The following is a 9,791-nucleotide window of genomic DNA, read 5'->3' on the forward strand; positions in this document are numbered from 1 at the left end:
TTCGTGGGGGAGAGGAGTCAACTAAGAGAAGGGTGGCAGCAGCCTGGAAACCGGGTGGGCCTTCAACACGCTCCTACACTGGTGGGTGGAAGTGGACATGAACACGGCTGCACTGAAGGCAGGGGGGCCAGGCTGATTAAAACGTCAAAGTCTCCGCCGCTTGATCTCTAGGAACAAATCCACTTTAGGAACTTATCCTGCCTAACTGCTTGCACTGGACTGTATGTACAAGAATCTTCACTGAAGATCATGTGTAAATACTAAAAGGGAAAAAAAAAAGTGAACAATCGAGACATCCAGCCCTAGGGGAGCATTTGAGCGATGACTGTCTATGCGTACAGCAGCCATGCATATGGCAGCCTGGACTGTTACCATGGATACAGCGTGGCTGTGCACTCTGATGGGCAAGACTTCCCAGATGTGCACTTCCGCAGAAAAAGAACTTTCTCTCCTGTCTCTTTATATATATATATATATATATATATACACACACACACACATATATATATGTCTTATTTTTTATCTTCAAGTAACACTTCAGTGAACATTCTTGTAGATATACCTCATGTAAGTATTTACAGAGGAATAAATTCCTAGAAGTGAAATTGCCATATCAAAAAAAAATTTAATTCATGTTGATGCTTGGCAGAAACCAACACAATATTGTAAAGCAATTATCCTTCAATTAATAATAAATAAAATTTAATTATAAAAGTTTTGATATTTTTATGTTATATATAGTATATGTAGAGAGAGATAAATGTAGACATATAGATATGGGTGCATGTATATATGCATATATTTATTAGTGTAATATGTATATATACATACATGTACTATATAGGTGGACATATATATGCAACCTACTTATACAAAGATATATGTGTGTGTGTGAATACAGATAGAAATGACACACACCCATATTCATATGTACCCAATATCAATACTATAACCACATAGAAAAGTATCCAGAAAGGGATATGACAAACTTAACAGAGGCTCTCTCTTCAGAGGGACATGTGTGATTAGGAATAAGGTGGGGAGGACAATGACACTTAACAGCATTATCATCCTGCTTTTATTTTTTACAGTGAACCAATTTCAACAGTAATGAAATTGTCTTTTTCTTTTTGGCCAAGTCATGCAGCATGGAGGATCTTAGTTTCCCAACGAAGGATTGAATCTGGGCCCCCTGCACTGGAAGAACAGAGTCTTAAACACTGGACCACCAGGGAAGTCCCAAGATGTCTTAAAAAAAACCCCACTAAAACTAGACTGAGGAGGATGGCTTTGCTTTGGCAGCCAACTCAAAGCCTTTGTTTTTTCGTAACCTGAAGCCACGGGTGTTTGTTATGAATACAAGCATCAAATGACAATTGGATCCCAAGATTCATTGCTTTTGGTTTCAATAGAAAAATCACTTTTTTTGGTTTGCATTTGAAAAATACCAAAGATCGCAATAATGTGTAACATACCACTTACAAGAATATATTGAAAGAAAGATGTCAGAACTACCTTTGTTAACCTGAGCAGTCTTCTCTCTGAAAATAACGCTCCTAACAGTCTCCAGGGAACAGGGTGGCGCAGATTCCGAGTGGAAGTCTTGTGAGGCTGTGGGGCACTCTCAGAGCCTGTCTGCTATGCGTTCATGGTCCCTGGTCTCCGGAGCACACAGCCTAGCGGGGGCATGTGAGCCAGCAGTGCCCACCTGCCGTGTTCCCACACTCACATCTGTGTATTGGCCACTGTGCTTGGTCCCCAGGCCCTGTTGCATTACTGACCTTCTGGGATTCTTTCCCATGCTTTTGAAGTGTATCCTTTAGAAGAAGTTCACGTAGTTCGGTTTTCTTGGTGGGGAACTCGCTGTTTTTGTTTATCTGTGATTCTCTTCCTTTTGCTCTCATTCTTGCAAGGTGGTTTTGCCAGTTACACATTCTAACTTGACCATCTACGGTTCGTGGACAGCCTCCTCTAGTCTTAAGTCTCCCATTGTTGCTGGTGAACAGCTGTTAAATTGTCCCTGTGTTAAATGCTCTGGCTTTCAATCCAGAATGAGCCCAAGATCCTCCGTCTTTGGTATTCTGCCCACATTATGTGCCCAGCTGTGGCTTTCTTCTCGTTTACTCTGTTTAGGATTCATGGGTTTTCTTGATTTTGTGGATTCAAGTTTTTCATCAGGCACTCTTCCTTTGAAAATTAACTTTCTTCCATTTTCTCTATTCTTTCCTTTGGGGACTCAAATTTGATGTAGCGAGACCTTTTCATTATATTCTGTTTCTCCTCTCTTTCTACCTCTTTCCTACTCTCCTCATCAGTATAAGTACAATAAACATCTGTCTTACCATTACAGTCTAAAGAATTTTCTGGCATATTTCTCCAGTGCATTATCTCTTCAGTTGGGTCTCATCTATAATTTAACTCATCAACTGAGTTTTAAATTTCAATAATTATATTATTCATTTTTACAAGAATAAATGAATTTTCTGGAAAAGAAGGGCATTCCTTGGGGGTGTCAGCAAAGGTGAGAACAGGGGCACAAGAAAGGGAGAGGAGTCCTAGGTCAGAGGGACGGGGGTGCTGTCCAAGTCCATTTTTTATTAGATAAGACCTCTGCTGCCAATTTCATGGATGCCTAGTGTGTGAGAGCATCCAGGGGTGCCAGGCGGGAGGGGACCAGGAAGACCCAGCCTAGGGTGTGTGGATTTGAACCTCCCCATTTTTAACCCAAGATCTCAAAAGACTTCATGATTCTAGTCCATTGGACTGTCAAGTTAATGCAGGTAATTTTGGAAACAGTGGTAACAAGACCGAACTGGAACAAGCTTCTGGCTCTTATGGGCTTCCCTTGCGGCTCAGCTGGTAAAGAATCCGCCTGCAATGTGGAAGACCTGGCTTCGACCCCTGGGCTGGGAAGATTCCCTGGAGAAGGGAAAGAAAGGCTACCCTCTCCAGTATTCTGGCCTGGAGAATTCCATGGATTGTACAGTCCATGGGGTCACAAAGAGGCAGACACGACTGAGTGACTTTCACTTTGGCTATTTATAGACCACTCCAAAGTGTGACCCTCCTGGCTTGGCTTTTGTTGAATTTGAAGATCCTGGAGATGCAGCTGATGCTGTCTGAGAGCTAGACGGAGGAACACCGTGGCTGCCAAGGAAGAGCGGAACTCTCGAATGGTGAAAAGAGAAGCAGAAATCATGGCCCACCTTCTTCTTGGGGTCGTTGCCCTCCAGATGATTACGGGAGGAGTCCTTCATCTCCATGCACATCTTCAGGACGGAGATGCTTCTCCCAGAGCCAGAGCAGGTCCCTTTCTAGAGACAGGAGAAGAGAGAGATCACTGTCCCAGTAGAGAAATCACAAGCTGTCTGGTTCTTTCTAGATCTTTCTAGACCTAGCAGGTCTAGGTCAAATGAAAGGAAATAGACCTCTGAAGTCCAGAAAGGCACACAACTAGTTAGGGGCAGAGCCAGGATTGAAACATAGATCTTCTTATTTCTTTAGGGTCTAGCAGTTGGCCAGGACCACCCAAGAGGGAAGGGATTAGATACTGAAAAGACTGAGATGGATTCCAGTCCGTGTCATCCAAAATAAACTACGAATGAAGTATAGAGAGACCCAACAAAGATCAGTTGTTCTTCCATGACTACTTTGACATATTTATTTTAAAAAGTATACACTGATAACCCACCTGAATCCTCCTCTTTTTGTTTCCCCTTTTGGTGCCCCTGCTTTGTGGTACACGAAGCACACTTTCAAACGAGGCTACTAGGAATTGCAGCCTGAAAAGGGAGCCACAGCTTTGCCTGCACTGGAGCAGGCAGGACGGTCTTGAATGCAGCTGGAAGCCAGGGAGCGGTGGGGGGCTCCCGGAGACCCGCAGCTCCTCCCAGTCGCTGATTCCGGGAAGAGCGGCTGGAAGGCAGATGCTTGAGGAGGCTAACGTTGGGGCACCGTCGCCACCTGGTGGCGTAGCCTGGTTAATGCCGCGATCGCGTCTACAAGCCCAGAGAAAGGAGAGAACAAAGGAAATGTGGGCGGAGGCGCCAGGCTGGGCGATTTGACTTTGCCGAAAGAATTGCTGAACCGCCTTGTGCATTCCTGGAAGGTGCTAGCCTCCGAAGAGCTGATCTCTTGGTTCTCCGAGTGTGCAAACAGAGAGCCCTGGGCCTTACAGGACTTCCAGGCGTCATTACATGGAAATTAGAAAGACCACAGTCTTGAGATCTTAGAATCATCAAGGTAATCCCCATCCCCCATCCCTGCCGCCAGGTCACTGTCACAGGGGCTAAGAACTGCCCGAGGTCACCCAGCTCCAGTCGCTGTTCCCGCCTCCGCCTCCGCCCCCGCCCAATATGGGCAGCCTTTGTTCACTAAGGTCTCAGCGACATTCCGGCCCCAGGCGGCAGAGTTTACCTTATCTCTGTGGCCCTCCCTGGGGGCACAGGGCCTTCGGACCCACGCCCTCTGCCTCCCTCTCCGCGCTGGAGCTGACCTCCCTCCCGCCTCCTGCTCCCCTTCCCTCGGGTCCCCGCCGCCACCGAGACCTCTGTCCTACACCTGTCCTTTCAACTGCCGTTTGCACATCTGGGACAAGTTGCTGTCACCAGTCTGGATATTTCTCCGGGGCAGTCCCCTCGCGTTCACCCCCTGACCACCCAGAATCTGTACAGTCCACTGTCTTAACCCGCCCTGTCCACGTAGGAGGTGCTCAGCACTGCTGTCCCCTCCTCCTACAATGTTTTCTTTCGAAATAACATCATACTTAGAGAAAAGTCGCAAAAATAGTACAAAGAAGTCCCTTACCCGCTTTGGTGGTGATTTAGTCTCTAAGTCATGTCCGACTCTTGGGACCCCATGGACTGTAGCCCATCAGGCTCCTCTGTCCATGGGATTTTCCAGGCAAGAATGCTGGAATGTGACATTTCCTTCGCCAGGGGATATTCCGGACCCAGGAATCGAACCCCGGTCTCCTGCATTGCAGGCGGATTCCTGCATTGCAGGCAGATTCTTTACCGACGGAGCTACCACTGAGCTGCGGGAGAAGCCCTACTCCCTTTACTGAGAGTCATTTATTTTTAACATTTGCCCCATTTGCTTTCTTATCCTTTGTTTCCATCACACACACGCACTCTTAGAGTTTATAAAACCATTTGAAAGTAGGTTACATCATATTCGTTAACCTTCAGTGTCATTTCCTGAAAATAAGGATATCCTTATATAATTATAAAATTCAGGAAATGTAACATTGAGACAATATTTTAGCCTAATCAATAGTGTGTATTTCAGCTTGGATAATTGTCCCCAAAATGTCCCGTCTAGCACTTTTTGTTTCTGTTTTGTCCCAGACCTAATTCAGGTTCACATATTTCATTTACTTGTCATGTCTTGAGTCTCCTTAATCTGAAAAGTTAGCCTCTATTGTTTGTGACACTGATATTTATGAGGGATACAGGTCAGTAATTTTATTAAATTTCTCAATGCACATACTTCCTTTCCTCCTGTATTTTTTGCTGTAAGTGCCAAAGGTCTTCCCAGGTGAAAGTGAAAGTCACTCAGTAGGTCTCTTTTCGACCCCATGGAATTCTCCAGGTCAGAATACTGGAGTGGGTAGCTGTTCCCTTCTCCAGGGGATCTTCCTGACCCAGGAATTGAACCAGGGTCTCCTGCATTGCAGGCGGATTCTTTACCAGCTGAGCTACCAGGGAAGCCCAAGGTGATGCTAGTGGTAAAGAACCCACCTGCCAGTGCAGGTAGACCTGAGACACGGGTTCGATCCTTGGGTTGGGAAGGTCCCCTGGAGGAGGGCGTGGCAACCCACTCCAGGATTCTTGCCTGGCAAATCCCATGGACAGAGGAGCCTGGTGGGCTACAGTGCATAGGGTGGCAGAGTCAGACACATGCCAAGGGTCTACCCAGTTCCTCAGTTTAGAAGCGTGGGCCCCTCCCTCCCAGCCTCACCAGGTCCTCACGCCTACTGCCCTTCTCTCCAGTGCCCTTCTCTCTCCTCACCAGCCAGCCAGCCTCTGCTCTGCCCTCAGCGACTGGACTGCTTCTCACAAGCTGGTTGTTTAGTGTCATCCTGCAGCATCAGGAGAGCTTGTCAGAAATGCAGACTTTAGGCCCCAGCCCTACGGAATCAGAATCATTTTAACCTGTTCCTCTTGCATTTCTTTGAGAAGTCCTGCTCTCAGACATCCCTGAAACAGAGCCCCCAGCTCCACACTGAAGGAATGTCCCTCTCCACTGCCCCTGACCCTGACCTCATTCTTGCCTCCCTACCTTCAATTGTGTGCTGTCACCTCTGTACCATTTAGTCCTTCCTGGAATGCCCTCCTGAGACTTCAAGATGAGGCTTAAAGGTCACCTCTTGTACACTTCCTGTCACTCCTCTTGGGTGCCATTTCCTCTGAACCTGTCTTTTATTGTAGCTTCTGTTATACCCAAGTGTTACTCCCAAAGGCTCCTGATCTTTAAGTGATTATTCCATTCATTAGTCAGTGAGCTTTCTGAGGGAGAGCCTGCATCTTATTCACTTCCTTATCTCCAGGGCCTGGCACAATTCTAATGTCTGTTGAATGAGCACATAATAGAAACAGCTCTTTGTGGGCTTCCCTGGTGGTCCAGTGGTTTAGAATCCACCTTGACAATGGGGACACGGGTTTGATCCCTGGTCCAGGAAGATCCCACGTCTCTAGGTAACTAAGCCCATGCACCGCAGCTGTTGAGCCTAAGTGCCCTAGAGCCCAGGCTCCACAAGAGGCCATTGTGATGAGAAGCCCCTATTTGCCGCCCTCAAACAGCAACAAGTACCCAGTGTAGTAAAAAAAAAAAAACCACCCAGCTCTTCTTCCACGTAAGTCTTCCTTCCCAGTAGACCTGAAGTGGGTATTGGGGTATCCAAATGTTGGGACAGAGGTGGCCACAGGGCACCTCAACGGCCCTTTGTGATCCCGGAGATCAGGCCCCAGAGAGAAGTGGCTTACTTGCAGGTTCCTTTCTGGAGAGGTTGATCCAGTGAGTCACCACTGACTCATGACCTTCCTGGACAAGTGCCCTCACATGGTTCAGTGTGAGCGGCAGAGTCGTCAAAACCAGAGTTACAGATGAATACACACAAGATGGAGAGACTTAGGTGAAGTTTTAAACATGAAAAACAATTATGTACCTTCTTGCTTAGGAAATAAGTCATGCTGGTGAAGGATAATGGTTAGCTCAAGGATAGGGGAAGACTAGAGGGTTTATAACCAGGCTGGCATAGGCAGGGGACTTCAGCCATGCTGTTTATTCTTAAGCTGTGTGTGGAATATGAGTATTGAATTATTTTTTATACATTCTTATGTCCTCTGAAAATTCTTACCTGAACCAAGGCATCATGCCTGGCACACAGGTGGCCTCTTTTTTTTTTAATGTGTGATTTTGCCCAAGGTTTTCAGTTAACCAGCCCTCAAACTTGTGGGTGCCCACTGTTTACTACATGAAAACTTTCTCCAGGGAGTGCTTCCAGCTCTAACAAGCAAAGTTCAGAGGGTGAGAACAGAATCCCACCCTGTGATGGAAGCTTAAGATGAATATAGGTAAGGCTGGGGTTATATCTTAGCACATGGGCTACAGTTCAGATTTCATTTTATAGGCAATTAAATTCTCAAGGAAGAATAGTTTGAACTGCTGCTACTAAGTCACTTCAGTTGTGTCCAACTCTGTGCGACCCCATAGACGGCAGCCCACCAGGCTCCCCCATCTCTGGGATTCTCCAGGCAAGAACACTGGAGTGGGTTGCCATTTCCTTCTCCAATGCGTGAAAGTAAGAAGTGAAGGGGAAGTCGCTCAGTTGTGTCTGACTCTTCATGACTCCATGGACTGCAGCCTACCAGGCTCCTCCGTCCATGGGATTTTCCAGGCAAGAGTACTGGAGTGGGTTGCCATTGCCTTCTCCAGTTTGAACTAATTATTCATTTTAGCAAGGTGACTGTGACAACAGGCCAGATAGGAGACCAGCTGGCTTTTGCAATAATACAGAAGTACTGCCTGCTAATTTATTTTTGGTTGTGCCACATAGCATGTGGGACCTTAGTTCCTTGACCAGGGATTAAACCTGTGTCCCCTGCAGTAGAAATGTGCAGTCCTAACCACTGGACTGTCAAAGAATTCTCTCAAATTAAATTTAAAAAGCAATGTATGGTATGAGGTGAAGAGACCGGCTGAGTAGATATTGAAGCTGTGTGATTGGCAGAAAAGTCTACTTAGTCTACTTTTATATGTCTGCAATTTCTCATTAAAAAAGGTAGGCATCTTATAGAAATCATAAATATACACTGACATGACAAGTAAAAAAACCTTAATTACCAGAATGGATAGTTTGTCTTGGGATAGTTTTTCATAAATGAATAAAGGGCTGTCGCTCCATATAAACTGGGTAAAAGGTAGGTCCAAGGAAACTAGCCAATGATACAGAAATAGATGTTGAAGAGTTCTAATAACACTTCATTGTGAAAGACTGAGAAAAAGCAGATCTAAGTTAACATTTAATATGCTTTCATTTTTTTTTTTTACCAGTTTTTATTTTTTTGGGTAACTTTCTACTTTGTATTGGGGAACAGCAGATTAACAAGGCTGCAATATTTTTGGGTATTTTATATGCTTTTAAATGTGTACAAATAATATAGTTGTAGATATTGTGGATATTTAACTATTTTCGCCATGCAACTTAGCTTGTGGTCTAACTAATCAGAACGTTCAAATCTTCTCATTAGGAATATGGGGTCTTATCTTTGGGAAGGTACTGCAGTATGGGATGGGTTAAACTGACTACAGCCATGTGATTTTACATGTCGTTGAAAATCACCTGTCTATATATATATATATATATATATATATATAAAACTCTCTTTAAATGTATGTGTATATATACATACATACATATGAGGGTATGGCAGCCCACCCCAGTATTCTTGCCTGGAGAACCCCATGGACAGAGGAGCCTGTTGGTTAGTCCACAGGGTCACAAAGAGTTGGACATGACTGAAGTGACAGCATGCACACATACCTATATATATACTCTATAATAAACAATAGTGTGATAAGAGTTGAGTGGACAGTAGGGTGGAAGTGTTTAGACATGAAGTATCTCTCTGCATAAGTGAAAGTGAAGTCGCTCAGTCGTGTCCGACTGTGACCCCATGGACTGTAGCCTGCCAGGCTCCTCTGTCCATGGGATTCTCCAGGCAAGAATACTGGAGTGGATTGCCATTTCCTTCTCCAGGGGATCTTCCCAACCCAGGGAATGAACCCAGGTCTCCTGCATTGCAGGCAGATGCTTTGTCCTGAGCCACCAGGGAAGCCTGGGTTAATAAACCATCCGGGAGAGGTAGTGGGAAGTCTAGTGCTCACGCTGGGGATGTGTTCTCCCTTCCAAATCTTTGAGCACATTAATAGTAATACCCACTGGACTTTGGTATCACAAATTTCCTTTCTTAACAAATCGTCTAATAACTTTTTTTTTTTAAAGGTTGGGATCAAGCTTCTACTAAAGAGGCAAACCAGAAGGGAATTGTGTCTGAAGACTGAGGGAATGGTCCATTGTTTAGGACTCCACACTTTCTCTGCTGATAGATCCCCAAAATGGTGTGGCTTGAGGTGGGACCATGGGTGAAATATAAAGGAATACCAATTCACTGCTATCCAGGCTCCACTCTGTTTTGTAATAGACTTTTGCTCCAGCTGTTATCCACTCTGGCAGTAGCCCCCAGCATCACACATCCAAGTTTTTCTGGTTGCATGTGGGCCCATAA

The 9,791-nt window shown here is 45.3% G+C and overlaps 1 long non-coding RNA gene and 1 pseudogene across 1 annotated transcript; both read left to right on the forward strand.

The window, feature by feature from the left end:
- Positions 1-321: 321 nt before the first annotated feature.
- LOC113880451 lies at positions 322-3,683 on the forward strand (annotated as a pseudogene).
- Positions 3,684-3,921: 238 nt separating this feature from the next.
- On the forward strand, positions 3,922-9,680 carry LOC113880540. The gene is made up of 2 exons (XR_003507760.1): positions 3,922-4,242; positions 9,509-9,680. It is a non-coding gene; the product is annotated as an uncharacterized LOC113880540 (long non-coding RNA).
- Positions 9,681-9,791: the final 111 nt, after the last annotated feature.

Source organism: Bos indicus x Bos taurus, chromosome 22, assembly GCF_003369695.1.
Source record: "Bos indicus x Bos taurus breed Angus x Brahman F1 hybrid chromosome 22, Bos_hybrid_MaternalHap_v2.0, whole genome shotgun sequence".
Classification (NCBI taxonomy): domain Eukaryota; kingdom Metazoa; phylum Chordata; class Mammalia; order Artiodactyla; family Bovidae; genus Bos; species Bos indicus x Bos taurus.